Consider the following 13,442-nt stretch of genomic DNA (forward strand, 5'->3'; position numbering starts at 1 on the left):
AGATACAGTGGCTCAGTATCAGATCTGTCAGTTCTATGGAATTAGAATACTGAGGGAGGGGCCAGGATAATTTTAACAAGTTCCCCCAAGTAATTTTTACACTCACCATCATTTGAGAACCAGTACCAAAATGTTTTTCTTAAAAAAATAAAAAAGAAAAGAATGAAAAGCTATTAAAAATATATATCTTATTTTCTTTTTGAGGAAAGAATTTAAGTAAAATTATTCAATTCAACTGAACAAATATTTAACTGAGTTCTCTCCCAGGCTTTTCCTAGAGGTTGTCAGTGACATGAAATGGGGAAGACATATTACTCGCTCTCAGGGAGCCTGGAGGGAGGTGATAAGGCAAGTAAACAGGTCACTAATGTAAGGCAGTCCAGTGGGAATGAAGAGTAAGTGACCTCTTAAATGGACCTTGAATGACTGATCTTGAGAATAACAGATGTAGAATAGCCTAGGCAGAAGAAAGTGCCTGAGTAAAGACATGGAAGAAGAAAAGAGGAGGGTATGCTTGGGGAGTAATGGTGACCAGTTTAGCTGGGAGGAGAGGCTAGGGTCATACTGAAAAGAGCCTTAAAATGTGAACAGTCTACTCCAAATTTGGTAGTCCACAGGGAATCCCTGAAGGTTTTAGGGAGAAAGAGAGTAAACCGGTGTCACCTCTGGGACAGGGCAGTTGTGCTCACCAAATCTTGCTGCCTTTCATTCTGGGCACAAAGCTAAATCACACTTGAGTCTCCCCTGCAGTTATATGGCCATGTGACTGAGTTCCAGCTAAAGGAATGTGAGAAGTGTAAGCTGCCCCAGGCCCCCAAACCGGCATAATCCCCTGTGCTTTCTTCCCTCATCTCTTGGCAAGATGCAGAAGATCTTGTGGAGGACTTTAAGGCCCCTAGGGGAGCCATTAAATGAAAGGTCTCTGAATGACCACATGGACTGCCCAAGGAACTCCTGACTGACGACTGACTGAGGTGTTGTGACTGCAGTTAGACTCCTGACTAATAGAGCAGGGGAGGTGATGACCCTTAACTCAGAACACTGCCCACTACCTAGGAAGCCTTCTGCTGTGCCCCACTTGCAATCAGGACCAACCTGAACGTTATGATGATGGCTCCGAGTAAGTCCACATTTACTTTCCAGTCCTGGACATATATGAGCTACTGGCTACTTCCTGTCTGACCTACTTCCCTGAAAAAATTCCTATAGCTAGCTAGTTGGTTTCATTAGCTTCTGCTACAGGTGGAATTAAAAACCATTCTCATGCAACAGCATAAGAAAAGGCACACATATTTATGAAAACATACCATACTCAGGAAGCTCCAAATATTTAGGTCTGAGTGGAAGTAATGTGTGTGGACATATGGATGTTTGGGGGTCTGTTTTTGTGTTTGTAATAGGTAAAGCTGAAGAGATGGGCAGGGGCTGGACTGCTGAATTGAACTAAAAGAATTTTTGCTGGACAGAAGAACTGAGGTGGATGTTGAAGTGGTGAGGAGGTATACTATGCTAATTTTCTTCAAATTCCTGAAACCCTATGAGGGAGAAGAGAGATTCCATTTGTCCAAAGGATAGAATCAGAACTAATGAGTAGAATTTACTTTGGAAAGCTTTTAGTCCGATATAAGGAACATCTTTCTCAACGTCTGGCTGTTGAGGTGGTTGGTGAATTTTGTCATTGTGAAAGTGCTAAGCAGAAGTCTGGATAGCTATTCTGGAAATTGTAAGGCAGATTCAGACATCAGATGACTCCCTAACTTATATCTCTAACCTAGTCCTCTCTCTTAAGCTTCACTCCTTATATTCAGTAGCCTTCTTGACCAGCTTCTCTTTAATGTCTTAAAGACACTTCGAACTGAAAACTAGGTCTAATGAATGGCACCACAGTCCGTCCAGTTTGGAAAGTCAGAACTGAGGTATCATGCTTGACACCTTCCTCCATCCTCTCCATATCCAATTTGTGTCCACTTCTCCACGTCTCCTCCACCAGCACTGACATCTAAACAACCACTCTCCTTCTCCTGGATGGCCACAAAGCCACTCAAGTGATTTACTATGTCCACTCTGGTGCCCTGCCCCATCCCTCCTCCAAAATGCAGCCAGTCAGGTCTTCTACAAACATAAATCTGATTGAATCATTTCCCTTCCTTCACTTAAAGCTCTTCAGTGGCCTCTCTGCTTTATATCTTGCACCCCTTATTTTCTGCTCTCTCAACAGACTGGCCTTTTTGGTTCTTCCTGCCTACCAGAGCATATATATATGCTGTTCTCCATCGCTAGAGGCTCTCCCTTTCCCTCTTGGCCCTTATGTTTCAGCTCATGTGTCACGTCCACTGAGAAGTCTTCCTAGACCTTCCTGATTAGGGTAAGTTCCCCCAATATAGGCATTTCCATAAACCCTCCCTCACAGAACTTGTCACAGTTGCACTTTCACATGTATCTATGGGATTCTCTGATTAATGTGTGCTTTAGTGGGTATAAACTCAGAGGCCTGTTTTTGTCACCCTGAACTGGCAGCAATTAGCTCAGTGCTTGACACAGAGTAGGCACATAGTAGATTCTAGTTGAGCAAAATGAATCATTAAATGAAACGAGTCAGATGGGAAACTGGATTAAATGACAGATATTTCTAAGATTAGAATTTTATTTTAGAAAAAATCCACCTGGAGGTTTTATGTGTGAATCGAGGAGGAAGACTGGACAGGATCAGACAACTCCGGGATGGGGAGATGAAACAGAAGGGTCAAGAATGCACAAGACATTGATGTTTACAGGAATGGTGAGGTACTCAACAGCTGCAGTGCTATGCCACCACAATTGGATACCTATTTAGGTTACATTTGAAATTTCCTGGGCCGACCCTGTGGTGCACTCGGGAGAGTGCGGTGCTGGGAGCGCAGCAGTGCTCCCGCCGCGGGTTCGGATCCTATATAGGGATGGTGGGTTCGGATCCTATATAGGGATGGCCGGTGCGCTCAGCTCACTGGCTGAGCGCGGTACGGCCGGTCACAAAAAGACAAAAGAAAAAATAAAAGAAATTTCCTAGTGTTATCAAATAGACTTGGCTATTTGTGCATCTGTATTTTTTCCCAACTGATGGAGTTTGGATGTGTTGTCCCCTCCAAAACTCATGTGGAAATTTGATCTCCAATGTGGCAGTGCTGGAAACTGATTGAGTCATGGGGGCGGATCTCTCATGAATGGATTAATGCTCTCCCTGGGCGAGGAGGGATTAATGAGTGAGTTCTTGCTCTATTAGTTCCCGCAAGAGCTTGTTGCTTAAAAAAACCCTGGCACCTTCTCTCTCTCTCTTGCTTGCTCTTGCGATGTGATCTGCTTGTACCCGCTTGCTGCTTGCCACTTTTCTGCCATGAGTAGAAGCAGCCTGAGGCCCGTGCCAGATGCAACCATTCCAGAATTGTAAGCCAAATAAACCTCTTTTCTTTATAAATTACCCAGTCTCAGGTATTTCTGTTATAGCAACACAAAACGGACTAATACACCAACCATTCATAAATATCCATTTCGAGTTAATTATTAGTCTCTCAGGATTGATAATAGAAAGAAATGATACTCAAATTCCAAGCCAACTTGAAAAACCTATTATAGACATCATTTATACCCTTTTTTGACCAAGTAGAACAAATTCTAGATTATTTGTTTTGTTTTCAAATGTGGATTTTCCCAGAAAGAAATGGACACTGAGGGTACCGAAGGGCAGTATGGGATACTGCATGGGCCTACTTGGGAATTCTGTACCAGCACAGGAGCCTTTTCTTTGTTCCCTTCCAGTCTTGGGAACTATCTGGCTTTGTGCCTATCTTTCTGTTCAAACATCTTACAAGGACAATTTCCTTGATGTCTTTTCATATTCCCTATCTATTCACAGGTTCCCCCCAATCAATTTAAGTTCTTTTGAGTAGAAAGACCATTTATTTGATATTGTATGTACTCCCATCTGCGGAGCCCAACTGAGCACGTACTAGACAATGAATAAATCTCACCAAAATTGTGGATAATATCGAAGATTAAAAAGAGGACTTTTGAAGGGAGGGAATATTTTAGAAATCATACTGATACAGTTCCAGCTATAATTTTGGTTAAAATAAACCTATTAAATAGTTCATCGTTATTAATAAAGTTAAAATTCCTAAACATCTTGAATTTCTTAGAAGAATCTCTTGCTTAGCAGTAGACACTCAGTAACTATTAAGGATATACCTAAACCTGATATTCTATAATCTCCTAAATCACAGAAAATTAGATGTTATTCTATATTTTATAAAAGGGTCTACTATAGGATTTCTTTAAAGAGTAAAGAGTAATCTACCAGAGTGTATTTAAATTTAAATCTGCTTTTAAAAATTTTACATATTTTGGTATACTTTTTTTTTTCACAAACAACACCAATACTCCACTATTTAGTATCTCTTTAATTAACAGACCTCTTTAAACTTATTACAATTAACACACCAATTCTTAAAGCCTGTTTCACTTTAATAATTCTGTTTATAATCATGTTAATTGTCATAATTATCTCTATAAACATGTATTATGCTGTATATATATTCTAATAGGGTCCTAATTAAAATCTAAAAGGAGAAGTAATTTAAACCTTTGGTTTCTAAAGTAAAAAGTAGAAGGAATAAAGTTTCTATAGTGAGAAAAATCTTAATAAAAGAAAACTACAAGCAGAAACACATGCCTTCTGAATTCTAAAAGGAGTTCTTTTAAGAGCTGATATCAGTATGCATAATATAAGGCTAAAAATCAAGATTAGATTAAAGTCATGCTCTAGGCATTTCATTTTCTTCAGTTTGTGGAAAATGAACTTGGTGTAGGTCAGAGATGTTACCATTAATTATTTTGCCATTTTACTGAGAGGTACAAGCCTTTGTAGTTAGGCATGTAAAACCTGAGGGTCTACTCTCTAATTGTCTTTTAGAAAAATAAACATTCATTTTTGTCTCAAGATACAATGTTCTAATTATTATAGTCATTTAAGTTTGCAGGGTTTTTAAAGCTGAACCAGAAAAACCTGCTGAATTTTCAACTCTAATCACTTAGGGGTCATGCTCAAGACTTATATCTATTATCTAACACTCAAATCAGAATTAAACCTGGTAGCAAAATCGACTTTAAATTGGATTAATTTTTATTTTAGTATATGTGTGGTAGTTATAAAAATGTAAAAAATACAAAAAGGCTGATCTAGTATAACAATATTATTTTAGATAAGACACTTAAACTTTCTAAGCCTCACCTTCTTCATCCGTAAGATTGGGATAATAGTACTTAAGTCATGGGATTTTTTTGTTAGATTATATGAAATGATGCTTGTAACATGCTAAATGCCATGCCTAGTAGGGAGTAAATGCTTAGTGAATGTGTTATTAATACCTTCAATCGTGAATAGTATTTAACAGTTTACAAAGTCTTTTATTCCTTCATTCACCCATTCTTTCAGCAGTGATTGGGCACCTGGTCTGGGCAGACACTGCTATAGGCACTAAGTAAAACAGGGAGTAGGTGGACATAGCCAACTCTTTCAAGGAGCTCACAGTCTCATGGGGGAGATGGATGTTAAAACAAGTAATTCATAAAGAACTACATGATTAAAACTGTGATAAGAGCTATGAAGGCAAAGTCCAAAGGGTTATAAATGTGTTTAAGGGCTTGGTATCTAATTTTTGGGGTGAGGGAAATAACGTTCAACTTGAGAATTAAAGGATGATGGATATCATGATGTGTACTCAATCTCTATGCAATTTCTATTTAATCCTGCATGATATTATTCTTCCTTTTCCACAGGAAAACAATCCGAGGTTCACAGTGTTTAGACATCTGTTCACATTCAGCAGGGGCTCAAAACCCAAGTGTCCCAACACCTCCTGGTGCCTCCTTTTTTACCACACATGATGCAGCCCTCAGTGGGACAGGAGGGAATTGCAGGGGATTCTTCCCATATCCGATATTTATTTTTATGCAATTTTGCAAAGCCATCTAACCCAAAACTTTTGTTTTGCTCTCTTCAAAATGGGTCTATTAATGATTGTATAGATAAGTAACAAAATTTCATGGATATGATAATTCAATACATGTGATGAGGACTAATGAGGTTTGTGGAGAATCAAGCACAGAACGTACTGCTATAACATTCTTTTGCAGAGGGATGAAAACTGCAGATGGGGGAGCAGGGCAAACTGAAATAGCTTCAGCGCCTCACAGGTAACACATACATGACAAGCAGGCACATGCAGAATGTTGGGGGAACTGTGGCTAATTTCAGATGCATGCCCAATGCAAAGTATTTTAATTAAAAACAGTTTTTAGACCTGTTGGAGGACTGTCAGTTTGTAAACTCTGGAAGCATGATGAAAAGAAAAGCGGATAGGTAAATGACCAAAGCAGGAAAAGCCCCGGGCAATTAAAATCAGTCTTCAACTTTTGTGAATAATTAAAACCAGTACTTAGCCTTATCTCATTAACAAAAAGTTTAAGGTATTTTGGAAAGGCTTGTACCATGCCAAGACCACCATTATTAATCCATTCATCACGGCATGGTCCTCAGATTCTAATCATCTCTTCAAGGCCCCACTTTTCAATTGCCATAATAAGATTTCCCACCCTCTTAACAGTCACAGTGGGGATCAAACTTCTAATACATTAAAAACTAAAATTAGAATATCTTTTTCTCTTCTGAACTGGAGTAAGACCTTAGACACTGTAAAATATCATTTGTGTGTAAAGTTAGGATATGTTGACAAGATAAAAAGCACAGGATATTACTTTTCTTCACAAAGTCTTAATTTATTAAAAAGTCAGAATTGGCCTACCTTTTGTTCTTTACTCTTAATGAGCAAAGAAGTCATTTTTTAGAGAAACAATTTGATTATCTCAAGAAAATTTTTCATTTTAAATGAGTACAGTTTATTTATAGGCCTTGGTAGATAATTTCCATCATTTGGGCTTAGAAATAGGGCAGTTTCCTGTAACAAGAGATGGCATTCCAGGAAGATGATGTTTGAAATTAGTAATGAGAAATTGCTAAAAAGGATTCAGTAGTTAAGAATGTATCTCTGAAACCAGACTGCCTGGTAACATCCCAGCTCTAATGCTCACTAATTACTTGATCTTTGAGATCCTCAGTTTCCTGATTTACAAGATGGTGATTATGACGGTATCTACATAAAAGGGTGTGAAAGAGGATTAAATGGGATAAACTATGTAATGGGTTTAGTGCTTAAAACACAGAAAAGACTCACTAAACATTAGCTATGATGATGACAACAATGATTTGTTGCTAAATATCCTTATGTGCTCAAGTCATTTGGCTAACATTTCATTCATTTATTTGATCACTCAATCAGCAAATATTTATTGAGTTCCTGGTAAGTGCTTGTGAGCTAGGTGCTAGGGATATGATAATAAATAGGACCCCTACAGTTTTGAGGCTCACTTTCCAATGGGGGAGAGAGCAATAAGCAAACAATTAAATAAACAACAATATATCAGGTAGTGATAAATGCTGTACTGAAAATAAAAACAGGGTGATGTGACTGAAAGAGTGTCTTGGGAATTACTGGAGGTCATTAATGATTATAGCGCCAAGTTCACCACTAGTGCAGATATATGTGAAAATTCACAGTTCAATTAAAATATTTCAAAATTCATACTGATATACTGTAACCATATATAGTTGTATTTCCCTATTATACCATAAATAAAAAATAGTTATTTAATATTTAACTACATATTTATACATTTTATTTTTCCAATGATTTTGAATTTCCTTCTCATTATATATTTTAAATGAAAATATTAATATTAGATAAATATATTTTAATTTTATGGCAATTCTTAGGCTCTTTCAAAATATAGAAAAGTATAAAGAAGAAACTAGAAATGTCCCATAATTGCTTTAACATAATATTATCTATTGACACAATCATGAATACAGTTAGAAAATTAAAAGAAAATTAAAATTCTCTAATAGAGAATAGAAGTAAAAGTCTTATCTGCCCCTGCCTCCACTTGTCCCTGTTCTCAAAGGTTATTATTAAATTTTTTGTCTTCCCTTAAAAAATTTTATGCATATATCATACCTAGGTCTTTTAAATTTATATCAATCGGATCATACTGAAATAGCACTCTAGTGACTGACATGGCTTTGAGACCTTTCCAGACCATTTCAGGCAAAGCAGGTTATTCTTTGTATAGCTGCATAAAATCTTATGGTGTGGTTATTGAATCAAATCTCTACTGTACACAAGTAGTTTGTTTCCAGGTTTTTGTTATTACAAGCAATACTGTCATGAACATCTAAAGGAGAAAAGTAAAGGTTGGTATGAGTCAATTCTGCAAAAGTAATGCAATTATCCAATCAATTAAATGCATTTTTATACTTATTATTATCTCTTATGTTATTAAAGTTTTTTCATTGTTTGGCATAAATTTCACAGAAAATTTAAAATTCACTTTATAAACGGTTTGTGACATCCTTGTAACATATTTCATAGATACTGATCAATATCTGACATGGATTGAATTGTGTCCCCCAAGTTTAATGTATTAGAAGTTTGATCCCCACTGTGACTGTTAAGAGGGTGGGAAATCTTATTATGGCAATTGAAAGGAGGGGCCTTGAAGAGGTGATTAGAATCTGAGGACCATGCCCTGATGAATGGATTAATAGTGGTGGTTTTGGCATAGTTCTGAGGGCTTTAAAAGCACAGCATATAAGAGTCTCTCTCTCTCTGCTTCTGCCGTCTTGCAATGTGATACCCTGTGTTGCTGAAGCCACCACCAAGAATGACCTTCGCCAGATGTGCTCCCTAGACTTTGGACTTTCCAGTCTCAGAAACTGTAAGCAATAAATTTTGTTTCCTTACAAATTATCCAGTTCCAGGTATTTTGTTATAAGCAACAGAAATGGACTAATATAGAAAATTGGTAACAGAGAAGTGGGATGTTGCTTATAACAAATATTTGAAAATGTGGAAGTGGCTTTGGAACTGGGTGTTGAGGAGAGGCTGGAAGAATTTGGGAGAGCAGGCTAGAAAAAGCCTGGATGCTGGTGGAAGTTTAGAAAACAGGAAAACCAGGGAAAGTTTGGAACTTCTTAGAGACTGGTTAAATGGTGGTGAGCTGAGTGTTGATAGAAATATGGACAGTAAAGGCCATACTGAGGAGCTCTCAGATAGAAATAAGGAGTTTATTGGAAACCGTGGCAAAGATCACCCTTGTTATGAACTTGCAAGGAACTTGGCTGCATTCTGTTCATGCCCAAAAGTTTTATGGAATGTGGAACTTCAAGGTACTGATGCAGGATACTTGGCAAAAGAAATTTCAAAGCAGCAAAGCATTTAGGAAGTCGCATGACTACTTGCAACAGCCTACACTGAGTTATGGCAGAGAAGGCAAACATAGAGCCAGAATTTATAATTTGAAAGAAAGCAGAGGGCAAAAAATTGGAAAACTTTCAGCCTGGCCATGTGGTAGAGAAGCAGAGAGCATTTTCAGGAGAAAAATGCAATCGTGCAGCCCAGTGACCGTTCGCTAAGGAGATAAGTACAGAAGAAAGGGATTATGAAGAGAAGGGACAAAAGACCTTGAAGGAATTTCAGAGATCTTGGAGGCTGCATCTTCCATTACAGGCCCAGAGGCCTAGGGAGACAGAATGGTCTTGGGGAACAAGTCCAAGTGTTTGAGTGAGCAGGAATGATGCCATGTTGGGACCTAAAGCTGCCTGGGCTGTGGAGGGGGGGGTGATTTTTAAAAGGAGAGTTTTTTTCTCTCCACTCTTTCTTCCCATCCCCTGACTTTCTTATCTCACTCGCTAAGTAGGAAAACAAGGCTGAGAAGCTAATTACTTCTTTGCAAAGCTAACGGTTGTTTCTTTGAGACTGGTAGAGTTCTGAGAAATGATCAAGGCCAAATGACTGAAGCTGACCTTGGGCACCAGCCAAGTACACTGGCGCAAATCAAAATCTTGCTGGGTACTGAGATAACAGCGAAGATGAGAACAGAAACCAGATGAGGCCTTGGAAAGACCTTGTACCTGACCCATAGACACGGACCCCTTGTAACTCACATCTCCTGCTCTCACATTCCATTCCCTCAAGCCTTCCTTTAAAAACCCCTCAGTAAATGTATATCTTTGAGATGGGGTAGCCTACCATCTCCTTCAGCAGAATATATCTGCTTTTCTAGCACCAACCATTTGACTTCTGAGTTTTTTTTCTTTCCTTTTCAAAGGGGCAGGCAGCCGGACCTGAGTCCAGTAACACAAGGTGTCCTCCACGGGCTTGCTGCCCACCACCACCTCGGGAAGCTGCTTCCAGCACCAGCACCCCAGCTACTTTGGCTGCTCCAGCTGTAGCTAAATTGGCCCCACATGTGGCTGAATCCGCAGCTTTGGAAGATACAAACCAGAAGCCTTGGAGGCGTCCACATGGTGTTAAGTTTGCAGCCTTGCAGAATGCCAAGGTTGTGGAGGCTTGGAAGCCTCCACCTGATATCAAAGGATGTATGGAAAAGCCTGGGGGCCCAGGAAGAGATCTCTCACAGAGGCAGATTCACTGCATAGAATCTTCGCTAGAGTGATGCCAAGAGGAAATGTGGGGTTCAAGTTACAGCAGAAAAACCCCATCAGCGCCATGCTTAGTGGAGCTGTGGGAGCAGGACCACCATGGAGACCCCAGAATTGCAGAGCTACCAGTGTGCAACATCAGCCTGTAAGAGCTGAAACATGGCCTCAGACCAGAAAAGCCATTGAAGCAGAGCTGCCTGAGGACTTGGGGACCCATCCCCTGCCCCAGCATGCAGAGGACATCGAACATGGAGTCAAGGTACCTGATTCACCAGCTGTAAGACTTAGTGCCTGCCCTGTTGGGTTTCAGACTTGTTTGGGACTTACTATATCTTTCTTTTGGCCCGTTTCTACCTTTTTGAAAGAAAATATGTACCCTATGCTTGTCCCACCATTGCATCTTGAAAATATGTACCCTATGCTTGTCCCACCATTGCATCTTGAAAATATGTACCCTATGCTTGTCCCACCATTGCATCTTGAAAGTAGATAACATGTTTTGATTTCACTGGTGGGACTTCAGACTTTGGTGAAACAAGTTAATACTTTGGGGATGGAATGAATATATTTACTTGTGAGAAGGACATAAACTTTGGGGACCAGGGGTGGGATAGTATGGATTGAATTGAGTACCCCAAGTTTTACATATTAGAAATTTGATTCCCTCTGTGACTGTTAAGAGGGTGGGAAATCCTATTATGGTAATTGAAAGGTGGCGCTTTGAAGAGGTGATCAGATTCTGAGGACCATGCCATGGTGACTGGATTAATAATGGTGGTCATGGATGTGGTTCTGAGGGCTTTAAAAGGACAGCACTTGAGATTCTCTCTGTCTCTGCTTCTGCCATCTCACAATGTGATACCCTGTGTCACTGAAGCCACCACAAGGGAAGACCTTCACTAGATGTGTTCCCTGGACTTTGGACTTCCCAGCCTCAGATGCTGTAAGCAACAAATTTTGTTTTCTTTATAAATCACCCAGTTTCAGTTATTTATGTTATAAGCAACAGAAATGGACTAATGCAATATCCATACTAAATTCTTTTCACACATAAAAAAATTTTAAATGAAGGAATGTGACCAGTTATGTTTCATTTTTATTGAAGATGGGGAAAGAGGATATATAATTCAAATGTAAGAGATGATTGAATTTATTTTAAATTATTATGATACATTGAGCTAAAAATTGTAGGATTTCTTTAACCAATAATCCTAAGACAAGGCCAACCAAAAGTCTGATTTTAGAAAAGAAGAAATTAAACAGTGTCTTGGTGTTTTGGTTTTTTCTGAAGTCAGAATTTAACTCCTTTTCCTTTCAGGTTCTTCAATTTCACAGTATATTTCATTACTTGATTTGAATCTTTCTCTCATAATGTGGAACCCAAAGAAAAATTCTTTTTTTAAAAAGGGGTTTATTGATTTTTTTAAACTAAAACATTGATTATACAAATTTATGGGGTACATAGTTACATTTCAATACATGTATACAGCATGTGATGATCAAAACAAAAATAATCAGCATATTCATCATTGCAAAACTTTACTATTTCTTTGTGATGAGAACTTTTGATCTCCTCTCTTCTAGCTATTTGATAACATGCAATAAATTATTGTTAATTATAGATGCCTAGCACTACAGTACACCACTAGAGCTTATTTTCCCTGTAATTTTGTGTCCATTAAGCAGCTCCCTCTCACCTGGACCCCTCCTTCCCAGCCTGTAGTAACTATAGTTCTACTCTCTACTTCTAAAAGTTCAACATTTTTTTCTTTTTAAGCTCTCACAAATGAGTGAGTACATGTGGTATTTACCTTTCTGTGCTTGACTTATTACCAAAGAAGAAATTCTAATAAGGATCTCACCAGTGCCAAAGATAGTTAGATGATTATTTCATAGTTTTTGCTACATGCATTAATTCATCCATTTGCAATTTTGCTAGGAGCTAGGGATGTCAATCTCTATTGGAATAAAAATCCAATAAGACTGCTGCTGTGGAAAGGAGGATGCTTGGGAAAACTGCCTTCTAATTTTTATAAATGACGAATTTTGACTCCCGCTTAGTGGACCACTGCATTTTGTTATTAGTAGCTGAATGCTCAACTTCAACAACCAGACCAGATTCTCTGGTTCAATTAAACTGAAGTCCCGCTAATGAAAATAAGATCAGATCAGTCAATTAGTTAATGTGCACTGGGAACTGACAGAGTGAACAGGGTGAATATGTAGCTTTTTGGAAATACAATTATTAATTTCATTAAATGCTCTTGATCAAGTTATATGACATGCAACAAAATGCATTTCAAAACAGTTACACCTTTCAAGATTTCCTTTTTGGCTGTGTGAAAACCCGAGAAAGCATCCATAGGAAACAGCTACTTCTTTCTCTAGAGGCTTCCTTGGGATCTTTCAATTTGAGCATTTATAATAAAATACCGTAATTTAGATGAGTACTATACAGTCAATTATAAAAGCACACATTTTCTCATGTAATTAAAATCTCATCATGGGGAGTTTACTACTTAGAAAGATGCAAAAACAAATAGTTCAAATGAAGAAATATCTCCTGGCTTTTCCATGATTAAAAAGTCTGTCCTTGGGCATTATTCATTAGCTACACCTTTCAAATAAAATATCTTACACAGAGAACAATAAGGATTATATTTTCTTATAATAAGCTTCAAAGCTCACAAATGTCAAAATCTGCAATTTAAAAGTATCTGTAGAAAGAGAACCACAAAGTGCAATGTATGTTCATGCAGTGTTAGCTGCCATACATATAAAACGAGACTGACTTAAGAGGAAAAATCATAAACCCTATGGTTACAAATGAATATAAAAATAACTGGGATTC

The 13,442-nt window shown here is 38.2% G+C and overlaps 1 protein-coding gene across 1 annotated transcript in view; it reads right to left on the minus strand.

The window, feature by feature from the left end:
• The window catches only part of CFAP20DC (CFAP20 domain containing), a 261,842-nt gene that overhangs the window by 112,024 nt on the left and 136,376 nt on the right, over nucleotides 1-13,442 (minus strand).

The sequence above is a fragment of the Cynocephalus volans genome, chromosome 11, assembly GCF_027409185.1.
Source record: "Cynocephalus volans isolate mCynVol1 chromosome 11, mCynVol1.pri, whole genome shotgun sequence".
Lineage (NCBI taxonomy): Eukaryota > Metazoa > Chordata > Mammalia > Dermoptera > Cynocephalidae > Cynocephalus > Cynocephalus volans.